We start from the raw sequence: 17,233 nt of genomic DNA on the forward strand, positions 1-17,233 counted from the left end.
TAAGTTTTGATTAGCTGCTGCTTTGTGTCTCGCTTCACGTATTTCATTTTCATAACGATAGAATATGAAAATACGTATGATTCAAGGTGAGCAAAAAACAACCAATTCAATTATACGAACTAGTAAACGCAACAGTTTATACCATTCATAATTTATCTGGCTTTGTAAACAATTACCAAACATATTTGCATTACAACATAAGTAAATGCTTTTCTTCTTTCTAATGCCACATTTTATGAACAAATAATATAACCATTCAAATAAACCTATCGGAAACTCATTTGCGTCCAAAATTTCGTCGGCCTGGACTATGAAATTTACCTTTGACACTTTTACTCGATAAATTTTATCTTCTTTCATTTTTTTAGTTCTTTTTTAAACTTTATCATATCTTTAAACATAGCATATGGTACACATGTCTGTTCAAAAAGTCTCTCATCAACAAAGCTACCAACACAGTACGTGCATTTGATTGAGCAGCAATTTTCATTGGCATCAATAGAGGTTTGGTTACCCATCTTAAGACAGAATATACAACCAATTATAAAAGTGAGAGGTTTAGCTAGCTATAAAACCAGGTGCAATCCACTATTTTCTACATATGAAAATGGCTGTACCAAGTCAGGAATATGACAGTTGTTACCCATTTGTTTGATGTGTTTGATGTTTTGATTTTGCCATTTGATTAGGGACTTCCGTTTTGAATTTTCCCCGAAGTTCAGTATTCTTTTTAATTTTACTTTTAACCCAATAATTCGAGACCATGGAAAAACCAGGCAGTGGATGGCATATGACATGTTTTGTTTTCAAACGATTGTATCGAAGACAAGCAAGAACCTCCCCCCCCAAAAAAAATAAAAATGCACATCACGACGTCCTTCCATATAAAACATACATAATAAGAAATACGGAAAAACTAGAGAAAATGAACAAGATAGACAGAACAAGGATTCAAACCTAACCCGGTACTACAAAGTGTTACTTTGAGATTACAGTCGTTCATACCTTAATTTTATTTCAAATGGTTTAAAAGTTAACACGTATTTAGTGTACAAACAAATTGCATGAATGGTAAATCGAAATTTTACTTTAATCAAGGTATATAGAATCATGATTATTTGAAACTTGTTTTTTTAAACAAAAGAAACTTGCAATAGTAAAACAAATATTTATTTTGATTTGTAACACTCTTTTTTCTTCAAAAAAGCCAGTTGCCATGTTTGTTTTAAAATCTTGATTATGAAAATCAAATTTTCCCTTGTAATTCATGTGTAGTTACTTAGTGTACGTGAAAAAAAGTATGCACTTCCTCGTTTTTATATAGTTTTGACCGTTGGTTTTCCTGTCTGAATGGTTTTATACACTAGTATTTTTAGGCCCTTTATAACTTGCTGGTCGGTGTGAGCCAAGACTCCGTATTGAAGACTGTACAAATGTACTTTGACCTATAATGGTTGATGAAGCGCCAACCGTTATTGTAAATGATTGGCAGATATTATATAAATATCAATTTTAAAGTCGAAGGAATAAAACTGTTTTGAAGTACAAACTTTGAATAATCAAGAATAAGATTTGTTGGAATTAAATAAAAGCAGCTTTATTAAAAGCTAATATCATAAATAATAATTATGAATCAATTACAATATATCTAAATAGAATTGCAGTGTGTGCTACAATAGTGAAAATACATGAATAGTAAAATCTAGGTCACTTACTTAAAACAGCTGATCTGTCTGCGATCTAATTTGAAACTGACTATACTTTTCTCTAAACGTTTAAAAGATCAAGTTAATCAATACACCTAAAAATAGAACGTGTGTACACAAAATGAAAGTAAACAAAATGACCATAAAGTTGAAAAGTTCGATTTGGGATAATTCTAACATTATAAAAGGATAATTATGGATTAAATAGGATGCATTAATAACTTCTGAATAAGGTTATTATGTTGTAACTATAGGAAATCATTCCGCATAACAAGCAAGTGTACAAAAAGTGAAAACATATATGACCTAGTTTCGCGGAAAATATATGCCGGGAAATACGAATGAATGAACGTTACTATTAAAAGAATAATGCAAATAATCCTGGCACACCACTGCTCCTCTTAAAGAAAAAAGAATTCTGTCCCCAGAATTGATATAAAATGAATGAATATTCAAATTTCAACATAAAAAGCATAACAGTAAAACAATAAATATTATATATATAAATCTCATAAAATTAAAATGTTCAATATGAATACAAAGTTCTTTCCTATTTTCTTGAATTCACAACACAAACGGAACTTCTGATCTTCTTTATACCAAAATGACCAGAATATGCAGTATCGCGACAGCTGATTAATATTGGTATCAGGTCCGTTCGCGCCCAAAACACTTTCTTTATAACAGCTGATACGTTATACCAGAAGTTGTAAATGATCTAGTTCACTTTTAACTTCTCTCCATTTTTTGTATATTACTCCACCAATACGGACAAGATTACTCCAATTCAGCCAATAATGTCTTACTGCTGGGCTGAAACTGGCACATTTATCTCTGTCTGGTGTTTCTCCTGCATCCATCCATTTATGTAAAAAGCTGTAATCTGGGTCTTCTTTCTGGAATGTACTCATCTCTTTTTCTGTGTATTTAGTTAACCAACTGGAACAATTACCATCACTTGACTGTGTTACATTCCTTATCATAGGTTTTTCTGTTAAGTTCTTTACATTATCAACCTTTTTTCTAAATTCTGACCATTCTTGTTTCCATTCAATGCATTCAGCGCAACTGGAATCAAGATTTCCCTCTTTCAAATGTATACAAAGATCATTTTCATTAGAATATCTAGACATTGCATCAGCATTAGAATGTTTTGTTCCTGGACGGTGTTGAATGTCAAAATTGTATTGACTAAGACTTTCAATCCACCGTGCTAACTGTCCCTGAGGGTCTTTAAATGCAAATATCCATCGTAATGATCCATGGTCTGTTCTCAGCAAACATTTTCTTCCAAGCAAATAGTGTCGAAATTGCTGCATAAATGTGACAACTGCAAGTAATTCTCGTCTTGTGACACTATACCTCTGTTGTACCCTGTCTAGTTTCAATAAATCCTTTAGATGATCTGGTAATGCAGGAATTTCGGCCTCATGTCTGCATTTATCATTCATCTCCCAGGAATTTTCTGCTTTACAGTTCCGAATGGTACTATTCCATTCATCAGGAATACGTACTGGTTCATCTGTAAGGTTTATATTCATCTTCAAATTTAACTGTACAGGGTGGTCCTCCATATTCACCAGTCTAAAAGGAATGACTTTCTCAAAAGGGTCAACAAGGATTTGTGTAACCATAATTTTCCGATTATCTTCAACCACTGATTTTAGCATGGTATATCTGGTACCTATAGCATCAGTATTATAACCAAATAATATCTTCTCAGAATTGGCTGGAACGGTTACATTTTCAGTTAAAATCACTCTTGCTATCTTGTCATCCACCTTCCTCTCAGTGTAACACTCTATCCACTTGCCGTCCACATGTAATCCCTAGAGTTTATTGTAATGTCAAGTTCATTTACAATATCACATCCAAGAAGAATACTATCACCAATAGGGGCAATATACATATCCCAAGAAAATTCATGCTTCCCAAGTTTAACATTCATCATAGCTATTCCATGGGTCTCCATACTTTTCCCTGCCTCAGCTACTACTAAATTTCTGGTTGCTTTCTTTAATATTGGTCTCTTTTCCTCCGGAATCCCAAAATACAGACTGCTATTAAGAACCGTCACTTCTGCTCCTGTATCCAAAACAGCTTTGGTCACCTGCCCATTTATACTTATGGGAACTTTAATTGTTGCTGACCTCACTCTGTCTATCCGGATAACACAACTTGATTGCCGTCTACTGTCTATCTTCTCCGTTTTCATCATAGGAGTCATTACAGCTGTCGAGGTACTTTGTTCTGACGTCAACTCAGACATTACCTCTACAATCTTTGTTTCTCTCACAGGTGACAAAGGAGTTAAATCCTTTTCTTGTTCTTTATTTTCCTTCTGCATCTTGGATTCTTTGAAAAGAATATCAATATCAAAATCTGCTGACTCAGCATCTTCTTTTCTCATCTCTAAGAAAGCTGCTGACTCAGCATCTTGATTTCTCATCTCTAAGAAAGCTGCTGACTCAGCATCTTCATTTTTCATCTCTAAGGCTGACACTTGACCGACAGTCCCAGCCTCTACTTGTTTAAAGAATTCTCTTCAGTGCTATTCTTATACTGTTGTTTATCATTTTCCTTATTTGGGCAGTCCCTGTTGTAATGCCCTGCTTGATTGCATGAATAGCATTTGGAGTTGGGTTTCTGTTGTTTTTCACTAACTGCTCTCTTCTCTGTGGTTAGATTCATCAACTTTTCCTCCACTATTTCTCCAACTGCCTTTAATATATCTCTGGTCATAGACTCTTTCATGTCCCTACCAAACTGATTCAATCTCTCCTCTCTGGGGACCTGCTTTTCTGCAGTTGAGGTCTTCATAGTCATATTCTTCTTCTTCTTCCATTGTCTCCACTTGACGGATCTGAGTTTTTCCTTTCATGCCATTCTTACATGTTAGATGCCAAGTCACCAGGTTTATCGTTTCTTCCATGGTTTTTGGTCGCTTGGTCAACACATCATATGCCAGACTCTGATCAGGTAATCCAGACAACATATATTCAATACTGATATTATTGAACAGCTGTTTGTCCATTCCAGGGTAAGCCTTTCTAACCATGCCTTCTATCCTAGCAGCATATTGATGGATGCTTTCTTTATATTGTTTCTTGATGGTCTGTAATTCACGTCTGTAGGTCTCTGGAAAATTGTAGTTTCCAAAACGTTTTTCCATTTCTGAGTTAAACAGCATAAAGGAAGTGCGAACTTCTGGAGCTAACTCTGTGGCAAAAGTAAGGGCCTCATCTTTAAGGACTAGAAGGATTTCTTCTGTTTGCTGTCGTGGACTCCAGTTATTACGTTCTGCAATTTTCTGGAACTGTACCATAAAAGTTTTCCAGTCTCCTTTACCATTAAAAAATGGAAGTCTTGACTTATAGGAATCTTGACTTGCAAATGATTCTGTTCGATTTCGCATTGGATAGGCCGTCTCACTAAATCTTGTCTCAGGGTAGTATGTGGAATTTTGTTGATTCCATCTATATGGTTGTTGTTCACCGTTACCATGGTTACCATAATTTCTATATTGTGACTGCATACTGTGTGCTGAAGGTTGGGACTTAGTAGTCATTGTTTGCCTTGTATTAAATTCTTTCTCTCTTTCAAGTTCTTGTATCCTTCGTCTAAGTTCCATCACCTCATCTGGTTGATGATTAACATATGTTGATCTGTTCAGATTGCTGTCACTCAAAGAAGATGTTCTGGGCCGTGATAGGTTTGTCATGGAATTTGTCTGATTTGCTGTCATTGTTTGGGTCAAATTAGTAGTACTATTCATTGGATTTGAATAAGAACTTACATTTATACTATTAGTACTAATATTTGTATGTAACCCCCAAGCAGGATATGACTGACTGTTTAACCTAGTACTAGGTGAACTTATAGTATTAAAGTTTGAAATGCTGGGACCAGCCATTGAACTATTAAAATTATTAACACTTGTAATTGAAGGGTAAGTATCAGAAATAATACCACTAGCCCCTGGTGCACTATTCGAAACAATTTGTGTCTCGTTTTCTCTTGTTAAACCCGAAAAATTGGAATTAACACTACATAAGGGAGCTCTTGGGGACCCTCCATTATTTAAAAACATAGGAGGAGGTAGTTGTCTGTGTCTTAAATTCATATTTAATATGCCAGACTGAATTAATACTTAATTTCAGTTACCCTTATATTATTAAAATATTTTAAGGAAAAATACACCTTGAGTTTCAATAACTCTTAGTGCTCAATTATTTTATATGGAAAAATACACCTTGAATTTCAATAACTCTCGGTGTTCAACAATTTATTTATGGGAAAATACACCTTGAATTTCAATAACTCTTGGTGTTAAATAATTTATATGGAAAAATACACCTTGAATTTCAATAACTCTTGGTGCTCAATAATTTTATATGGAAAAATACACCTTGAATTTCAATAACTCTTGGTGCTCAATAATTTATATGGAAAAATACACCTTGAATTTCAATAACTCTTGGTGCTCAATAATTTATATGGAAAAAATACACCTTGAATTTCAATAACTCTTGGTGCTCAATAATTTATATGGAAAAATACACCTTGAGTTTCAATAACTCTTGGTGCTCAATAATTTTATATGGAAAAATACACCTTGAATTTCAATAACTCTTGGTGCTCAATAATTTATATGGAAAACAAACACCTTGAATTTCAATAACTCTTGGTGCTCAATAATTTATATGGAAAAAACAAACACCTTGAATTTCAATAACTCTTGGTGCTCAATAATTTATGGAAAATACACCTTGAATTTCAATAACTCTTGGTGTTCAATAATATCATTTATGGAAAAATACACCTTGAATTTCAATAACTCTTGGTGTTCAATAATTTATTTATGGAAAATACACCTTGAATTTCAATAACTCTTGGTGTTCAATAATATCATATGTAAACCACAGTTTGAGTTTCAATATATGCTGATTTGTATGTTGTTGTTTTTTTTTATGTATTACTTTTTTCCTCTCTTTTTTTTTAAATGTTCTTTTTACAGCTGCCACCAATTGAAGCGCCAACCGTTATTGTAAATGGTTGGCAGATATTATATAAATATCAATTTTAAAGTCGAAGGAATAAAAGTGTTTTGAAGTCCAAACTTTGAATAATCAAGAATAAGATTTGTTGGAATTAAATAAAAGCAGCTTTATTAAAAGCTAATATCATAAATAATAATTATGAATCAATTACAATATATCTAAATAGAATTGCAGTGTGTGCTACAATAGTGAAAATACATGAATAGTAAAATCTAGGTCACTTACTAAAAACAGCTGATCTGTCAGCGATCTAATTTGAAACTGACTATACTTTTCTCTAAACGTTTAAAAGATCAAGTTAATCAAAACACCTAAAAATAGTACGTGTGTACACAAAATGAAAGTAACCAAAATGACCATAAAGTTGACAAGTTCGATTTGGGATAATTCTAACATTATAAAAGGATAATTATGGATTAAATAGGATGCATTAATAACTTCTGAATAAGGTTATTATGTTGTAACTATAGGAAATCATTCCGCATAACAAGCAAGTGTACAAAAAGTGAAAACATGTATGACCTAGTTTCGCGGAAAATATTCGCCGGGAAATACGAATGAATAAACGTTACTATTAAAAGAATAATGCAAATAATCCTGGCACAACAGTTGATTTTTATAAATTGTAACTTGGATGGAGAGTTGTCTCATTTGCATTCATACCACACTTCTCATATCTACTTTAAAAATAGATGGCAAATTCAAGCAATTACAAGGACGAAAAATTGAAAGTATATGCTAAGCCACGATAAATGACAAATGACAGCAATTGTTATAATCATATTGAATCAATTGAATGGGAAAATTAAACACGTCTGAGTTTTATTAAACAAGCGTATTAGAAATTTCATTGTTTGGAAATCATGATATTTCTTCAATTACGAATTTAAAAAGACCTTATCATGTAATATACCCTTTTAGTATTTGAATTGTTTTTTTTTACCTCTTCCCTTAGTGTTTATCGGCATGAGTGTTTACATAAAGTTCTGATTTTTTTTTAAAATACAAATGTTTCAAAGAAGTTTGAGACAAAGAGTATGCGTATTTAAAAACATAATTTTGATTCATATAATACATATGTTATATATTTCCTGAAAAGCTCTAAATAGTGCTGGGACTTCAATTGCGTTACCGTGTTTTCCATTTTCTATCAATCCACATCTTTTGAAGTTTTCTCAATGTATTTTTCATATGTGATCAACACTTATCTTTAAAGTGAAAAAAACGCCTTTAACTTTAGATGTTTGTTCTTACTTCGCGGCGATTTTCATCTTATCTAACGGTAAGTTTTCTCTTTAGTGAAATCTTGACTGTACCAAGTCTGGAATATGACAGTTGTTGTCCATTCGTCTGATGTGTTTTATGATTTTTGATTTTGCCATGTGATTAGGGACTCTCCGATTGAATTTTCCTCAGAGTTAAGTATTTTTGTGATTTTACTTTTTTCAGCAAAAAGGAAAACAAACTCGGTTGTATAATGTGACCCACATCATCATATCGTGATATAAAGCGATATATATATATATATATATATATATATATATATCATGATTTCAATACATTTTTTGCCATTCGGAAAATGGAGCGGATGAATGTATTGATTTCAAGAAAAAAATCATTCTCCAATTATAGTTTTACTCTATTAAAGAACAGAAGTTGATCAAATGTAGCACGTATTGCCAGTTTAGTTTTGAAAAGGGGACTACGTTCTCTTGCTTTTGGAATTTATTAGATAGCAAACATTAGCGACATTATAACGCATACACCGGTTTATCATAATTTCTCTTTGATTCGGTGTTTAACATGAACATTTATCAACTAAAATTGATGCAATTATTGATCCTTATACAAAAGTAAAAAAAAAACTTTAAGAAATATCAATGTAGGAAAGAATGCATAATGTTTATGCCACTTATAGCTGAAAATTCGTTTTGCATACATATATACATACATGGTTCATTGATTCCTAAACACATGATTTGATGTAAAGCAGTGTAAAAGGACGCCTTGTAAAACAGTCAATGCATTATCACGCTCAATACTAGTGTTTTATTATGGAAATCAATTTTACTATCATATCATGTATTATTTGAAGTATAGTGATGCAAATACTCACTTATTTTCATGGCATTAACAATTGACGCACGCGCAAGCTCAGACGATTTATGACAGATTTTAAATACATGTTCTAACGCTGTCTTCTGTCAATTTTATTAGAATGGAGATACCAATATTATATATTAAATTCAGACGGCATCAATTTGTGATCTGATAGTCGTAAATACCCGTTTACTGTCTCCGCTAACGCGTCGTCAATAAACTTAATTAACAACCATCAAATCACCAATTGATTAAGTCGTAGCCTAAAATACAATACACAGTTATCTCCTAAATCGCATTCTTTCGTAAAATGATTTTTCGGCACTTTTACTTGTTACAAAAAATTTCCAACTTTCAAATTACATGAATTAAAAGCTGTTAATTTTGTTATATTTTAATTAACATATTCATGGCATCAATTGACCAAAAAAAGAAGATGTGGTATGATTGCCAGTGATAAAACTTTACTTTTTAATTTTATCAGTACACATTTATTTATATGTTTGTTTCTTTTTTTTTTTGCTGGTCCATTCTTATGGTGTACTGTTATTCCCATAATAAAACACTAGTATTGAGGGTGATAATGCATTGACTGTTCGCATCACCTTTTACAAAACGTCCTTTAACGCTGTTTTTAACTGTAGCATCTTACGAACATCATATTATTTCTACGTATTTACCTTTCGACAAGTTTACTTTTTAATTTAATCAGTACAAATTTATTTGTTTCTTTGATTTCTTTTTGCTTGTCCATTCATGAAATGAATTGAATTCTTATGCTGTACTGTTATTCCACTGTCCCAGGTTAGGGAGGGTTGGGATCCCGCTAACATGGTTAACACCGCCACATTATGTATGCATGTGCCTGTCCGGAGAGATGGTATAAAATTAAATTTTGATCATCTGTTTAAAAATAATTGCTATTCAAAAGAAATAATTAAGAATATTTCATTCGATTTAATTGAAAATGTTGAAAAAATAATCACTTTTCGCGATAGAAATGCATTACAAAAAAAACAACAACATAGCAACCCCCTTTAGAGAAACTAAGTTTGTACAATAAATAACTAATAAAGTGTATTGTATTTTTCCTACACCGTTACCGGAGGGTACAATTCATGGTTGTCTTTATACCTGATGCCGTTGCAGTCATATCTTTTTGTGCATGGATAATAATTTTTAAGATTCATATCTTAAAAAGTTCGTGAGTTTTATTTCATATTCTAAATAAGCCGTAGGTTGCGTTAAAACCTGAACGTATTAGAAAGGAATATCCTACTTTGGTATGGTCGATATAATAAGATGCTAAAAATAAAATTCTGCAAATCTTTATGAAAAATAATAATTTTTGAAAAACTAAGAATTTTCTTACCCCAGGAGTAGATTACCATAGCCGTATTTGGCACAACTTTTTGGAATTTTGGGTCCTCAATGCTCTTCAAATTTGTATTTGTTTGGCTTTTTAACTATTTTGATCTGAGCGTCACTGATGAGTCTTATGTAGACGAAACGCGCGTCTGGCGTATAAAATTATAATCCTGGTACTTTTGATAACTATTCACACCACTGGGTCGATGCCACTGCTGGTGGATGTTTCGTCCCCGAGGGTATCACCAGCCCAGTAGTCAGCACTTCGGTGTTGACATGAATATCAATTATATGGTCATTTTATAAATGTTCTGTTTTCAAAAAATTATATTTTTTGAAAAACTAAGGATTTTCTTACCACAGGAGTAGATTACCTTAGCCGTATTTGGCACAACTTTTTGGAATTTTGGGTCCTCAATGCTCTTCAACTTTGTATTTGTTTGGCTTTTTAACTATTTTGATCTGAGCGTCACTGATGAGTCTTATGTAGACGAAACGCGCGTCTGGCGTATGATATTATAATCCTGGTACTTTTGATAACTATTTACACATACTGGGTCGATGCCACTGCTGGTGGACGTTTCGTCCCCGAGGGTATCACCAGCCCAGTAGTCAGCACTTCAGTGTTGACATGAATATCAATTATATGGTCATTTTATAAATGTTCTGTTTACAAAACTTTGAATTTTTCGAAAAACTAAGGGTTTTTTTACCCCAGAAGTAGATTACCTTAGCCGTATTTGGCACAAATTTATGGAATTTTGGGTCCTCAATGCTCTTCAACTTTGTATTTGTTTGGCTTTTTAACTATTTTGATCTGAGCGTCACTGATGAGTCTTATGTAGACGAAACGCGCGTCTGGCGTATAAAATTATAATCCTGATACTTTTGATAACTATTTACACCACTGGGTCGATGCCACTGCTGGTGGACGTTTCGTCCCCGAGGGTATCACCAGCCCAGTAGTCAGCACTTCGGTGTTGACATGAATATCAATTATATGGTCATTTTATAAATGTTCTGTTTACAAAACTTTGAATTTTTTGAAAAACTAAGGATTTTTTTACCCCAGGAGTAGATTACCCTAGCCGTATTTGGCTCAACTTTTTGGAATTTTGGGTCCTCAATGCTCTTCAACTTTGTATTTGTTTGGCTTTTTAACTATTTTGATCTGATCATGAGCGTCACTGATGAGTCTTATGTAGACGAAACGCGCGTCTGGCTTATAAAATTATAATCCTGGTACTTTTGATAACTATTGACGGTATGTTACGGTCGGTCTTTCAATTTATCAATCCTGTCACCCCTCGGTGTGTTCTACGACAAAAAAAACCCTTAAATATGCATAATCTATAACGTAACTTTCATGCTCACAAGGAAGCTTTTAAATCAAGAGTTCCAAATGGTGAAGTTGAAATCATCTCTTCGTAAATTTTACGGACGCCATCACGAGTTGGTTGACCGTTATGGAACAACCGTTTCACAAATGATATCGGATATGTTCTCTACGTCGTAACTACAATCTTCTCTTTAAAAAATCTGACCTACCGAATTACACTATTTACCGGATTTTATATCTCATAAGCAACACGACGGGTGCCACATGTGAAGCAGGGTCTGCAGCACCTGAGATCACCCCTAGTTTGTGGTTGGGTTCGTGTTGTTTATTCTTTATTTTTCTATGTTGTGTTGTGTGTACTATTGTTTGGTTGTTTGTCCTTTTCATTTTTAGCCATGGCGTTGTCAGTTTATTTTCGATTTATGAGTTTTATTATCCCTCTGGTATCTTTCGTCCCTCTTTCATGTCGTCATCAACATATAGTTATATTTTAATTGAATCTAGGCATGTTTTATATTACCAAAAGTATTCACTCGTTATTTTTATTAAATATTTAATTGATAAGACAAATATATATAATCTTTATACAAACTTGTTTTCCCGGTTTATTGCTGATATTTCTAGGTTGAACATCGACGCTATTTATTCTTTGAGAAATTTACCGTTGGTGTTGATTGAGGATATGTTTTTCGTAACTTTTTCATGTGTTATCATCTACATGGTTATATCAAAGGTTAAATGCATCTGAATTTAATGGGGACGCGTTATTGCAAGACAAAAGTAGTTTGACCTGGTGAATCGACGCTTGCTCTGCATACATCAACTTCCCATAGCCAGAAATTAGTAGTGGTTTTGCTAATGTACCACGTGATAGTGCTTTGAACTGGACTGGCTTGATAGGCTTGATATCAGTAAAGTCTTTAAAACACGGATATTATAAGTTGCCCGTCACAGAGTCCTTCTTTACAATCACTTTGATATTTCCGTAAAGTTGTCAGGTGGTCAAAATCAAAACAATGAATGCGAATTTAGTGAATTTTTCGTGCTTTCGTGAGTTTATTCTTCTTGAAATAGTGACATTTTAATTTTACGTGGGAACCTAGACTACACATACAAGGTTTGGACTTGCTTATTCTTTGGAAATTCAAGTTTCATATTTCACCCCGGCAACCTGTTTTTGTAATGACCTTGTAAGCCAATTTTCAACACGAAGTTTGCAAATTTGACATTTCAGCCATTTTAGCCTGTATTTTCACTGCAATGTTAAAAGCCTCTCGTTTCGATTTTTAAAATAGCTCAGGAACCTGCATTTTTGCAACAACAGTCACTATGTTTCGTTTAAATGGTGTATATTGGTGTGTATATTCATTTTCTGCCCCGGCAACCTGTCTATCACTTAAATTAAAAGTAAAACAGACATTTTTTCAAAATTCCCTATCATTTTAATGTAATTTCCGTGACCCGTATCCGATTTCTTTAGTATAATATTCAAATAAGCAAAGTGGCGTTGATTTCTGGATATGCATGCACATTCAAACTGAATAGATAAATCGTTATCATGGATATGAAACGACTAAATGTTACTGGAATATAAATATCTAAGACAGAGAACACATGTCGATAGTGAGTTGAGACACCGACATATTTAACCGGTCACGCAATTTTTGATGTTGACCCTCAAACTATTGGAGTATCGATTTCTGTTGGTCTTCATTAGTCTGTTGAAGCAGTTCTTGTGCGAGTAGCAAACTTCTATTTCTACAAAGCACATTTTTCTTCTTCTTCGTTTTGATATATATTGCGTCTGTACAGAAGCCGTAAGGGGACACACAAAAAAATAGAAAATATTTGTTTTAATTCGAGATCACGATAAAACATTATCGACAAAACGAAATTGTTATATCGAGATCTCGGATTATTATATCGTTATTTCGATTTATTATATCGAGATCTCGGATAAGAATATCTTTATCTCGATAAAACAAAACTCTTATATCGAGATCTCGGATTATTATATCGTTATCTCGATTATTTATTAAATCGAGATCTCGGATTATCATATTGTTATTTCGATTTATCAAAACGGGATCTCGGATTATAATATTGTTATCTCGATTTATTAAAACGAGATCTCGGTTTATTAAATCGTTATCTCGGTTAAATATATCGAGATATCGATAAAAATTTATCGTTATCTCAATAAAATGAAACTGTATTTCTGAATTCGTCATTTTGTTGTTATCTAACAAATGTTCAAATTAATATCAGAAAAAAATGCAAAGCACTCTTCATTCATTTATTTAGCTTCGGAGAATAAACTAGTGGATTTCCCCAACCATTTTTAACAGAATTTCCTTTGTTCAATGTATGGACGACCTGAATACCAAAACATATATATCTAAGTATTAAAATACTCAACGTTATCTTTTTCTTTTTATTTTCACGTTACCTTTGCTGTTATTATACCTGATTAAGCCTATTAATAGAGAAACAAAAGTTATATAGTCAATATGTTCCGCAACGCATATTAGAGGAGTAACGAAGGACCAAAAATAGAAGTATGGGTGAACATTATGAAAAAGCTTATTTTAAATAATGGAATGTACTTCAGCGACCCGAATTAAGGAAAACTTTATACACCATTTGAAAGCTTATTAAAGGAGGAACAACATGTTATAAATAGTATGTGCCGCAATGACAATAAAAGAGTTTACCGAGGACCTAAATGCCAAAATACACGTAAAAATTAAGAAATAGCCAATTTTGAATAATGGAATGGATATTTTGAATATTGGAATAGAATGTTGCGACTCTTCAACCCCCTATTTCCAAATATACATTATACCTTATTCGAAAGCTTATTAATATACCATTGTATCCCTCTTTATATAAGCTTTTAATTAGTATATAAAGGGGCCGATGGGTCTGTGTTACTCCTCTAATAAGCGTTGCGAAACATATTGACTTTGTCTTTATTTTTCTATAAATAAGCTTTCGAATGAGGTATAAGGTATGTATGTAATTTGGGGCTGAAAAGTTGCAGCAGTCCATTCCATTTTTCAAAATATCCATTCCATTGTATTGAATTGAATTTTAAATGTGCGTATTGTTATGCATTTACTTTTCTACATTGGCTAGAGGTATAGGGGGAGGGTTGAGATCTCATAAACATGTTTAACCCCGCCGCATTTTTGCGCCTGTCCCAAGTCAGGAGCCTCTGGCCTTTGTTAGTCTTGTATTTTTTTTTATTTTAGTTTCTTGTGTACAATTCGGAAATTAGTATGGCGTTCATTATCACTGAACTAGTATATATTTGTTTAGGGGCCAGCTGAAGGACGCCTCCGGTTACGGGAATGTCTCGCTACATTGAAGACCTGTTAGTGACCGTCTGCTGTTGTTTTTTCTATGGTCGGGTTGTTGTCTCTTTGACACATTCCCCATTTCCATTCTCAATTTCATTATTCAAAATAAGCTATTTCTTAATATTCACGCGTTTTTCGACATGTAGGTTCTCTGTCAATCCTCTAATATGCGTTGCGGAACAGATTGACTATATGTCTTTTGTTCTCTATAAAGAAGCTTTCGAATGAGATATAGGGTATGTATGTAATTAGGAGATAATTCCATTCCATTATTCAAAATATCCCTTCCATTATTCAAAATTGGCTATTTCTTAACGTTCACGCGTATTTTGGCATTTAGGTCCTACGTAACCCACTCTAATCGTCATTGCGGCACATATTATTCATAACCATTTTGTTTTTCTATTAATAAGCTTTCAAATGGTGCATAAATTTTTCCTTAATTATGGGCTGACGGGTCGCAGAAGTACACTCCATTATTCAAAATAAGCTATTTTAATATAATGTTCACCCGTATTTCCATTTTAGGTACTTGGTTCTCCTCTAATATGCGTAGCAGGACATATTGACTGTATTCCTTTTGTTTCTCTATTAATAAACTTTCGAATGAGGTATTATGTATATCTGTATAGGGACTGAAGGGTCGCAGCAGTCCATTCAATTATTCAAAATATCCCTTCCATTATTCAAAATTGGATATGTTCATAATTTTCACGCGTATTTTGGCATTTAGGTCCTCTGTAACCCCTCTGATGGTCATTGCGGCACAAGGGACATGTTACATCTATAAATATTGGATGAAGAATAGCAAATGTTCTGTGAAAAAAGTAACGTTGAGTATTTTAATACTTATATATGTTTTGGTAGTGCTTTGCATTTTTTTCTGATATTAATTTGAATATTTGTTAGATAACATCAAAATGACGAATTCAGAAATACAGTTTCGTTTTATCGAGATAACGATAGATTTTTATCGATATATCGATATATCTAAACGAGATAACGATTTAATAATCCGAAATATCGTTTCAATAAATCGAAATAACGATATAATAATCCGAGATCTCGATATGATAAATCGAGATAAAGATATAATAATCCGAGATCTCGATATAACAATTTCTTTTTATCGAGATGACGATATATTTTATATGGAGATCTCGGTAAAACGGTGATGTTTTATCGTGATCTCGAATTAAAAAAAAATATTTTCTAATTTTTTTGTGTGTCCCTTTACGGCTTCCGTACGTTTGACCATAAGACACGTACTAATCAATTTCAACTTTTTTCAAATATTACTTGGTAATTTTATGATTGCTAATGATGCTGATTTTCATTCGTCACCCATTAAGCGGTATAAAAAGTTAGCCTTTTTGTTATAACGAGTAATCTAAGTTGTTATAACGAGTTAGTTAGGTCAATAAAACAAGTTAGGTATGTCGTTCTCACGAGCTACTTAGTCGTTAAAACGAATTGAATTACCTGACATTAACCGGATTCCGTAGTTGGACGTTTGTTAAAACATTATACAAGAGGGACAACTCTTGTCATCTTTTATGAAACTTTATTGTATAGGGAAAACGGTAGTATTTAATTTTCCCTGCATTAGGATGGCCTTTTGTGTACCCAAGGCAGGTGAAGGAAGTCAAATTAGGAGCGCTGTGATTCGATGTAAGGTTACAATATATATTTTTTAAATTTATCTATGAATAACTGCAGTGTGTATATTTACAATATAAATTTTGAAACCTTTTGAAATATTTTCTAGAGAATTATTCGAAAAGACTTGCAAAATTTCATAAATTTGGTGCAAAATAACGTGGGGCATGGGTAACATAAACAAGCTCCGTCGGAAGTTGGTCATGATAATATTTGGCTTTAATTTTTAAAACACAATAATAAAGTACTAACACAACATGTAACTGTTTTATCCAGGTTTTTATCGGAAAAAGTGTTAAATTTAGAAAATGTTAATATTGGCGCCTATGGCAGAATAAAAAGTACCGTTTTCCCTATAGTTTTCTTCACACAAAACTGTTTTTTTAATAAAATATTTACAAAATCTAACAATTTGTGCAGTAAAAAATATTCCGTGAATTCTTTAAGTTAAAAAAACACAAAAACTCTATCGTTTTTGAATTAGCCGTTAGAGCTTACAGTAATACTTTAGAATTGTTATTCCTGTATGTTTCAAAACTTCGCTGTGACTTGGTGCAAAATTGGATCAATCAAAAACCTTTAAACATGGCTGTATACTACCGCATTACATCCATGTGTTTATTTGAAAATGATTTAGCT

This window comes from Mytilus galloprovincialis, chromosome 10 (genome assembly GCF_965363235.1).
Source record: "Mytilus galloprovincialis chromosome 10, xbMytGall1.hap1.1, whole genome shotgun sequence".
NCBI classification, from domain to species: domain Eukaryota; kingdom Metazoa; phylum Mollusca; class Bivalvia; order Mytilida; family Mytilidae; genus Mytilus; species Mytilus galloprovincialis.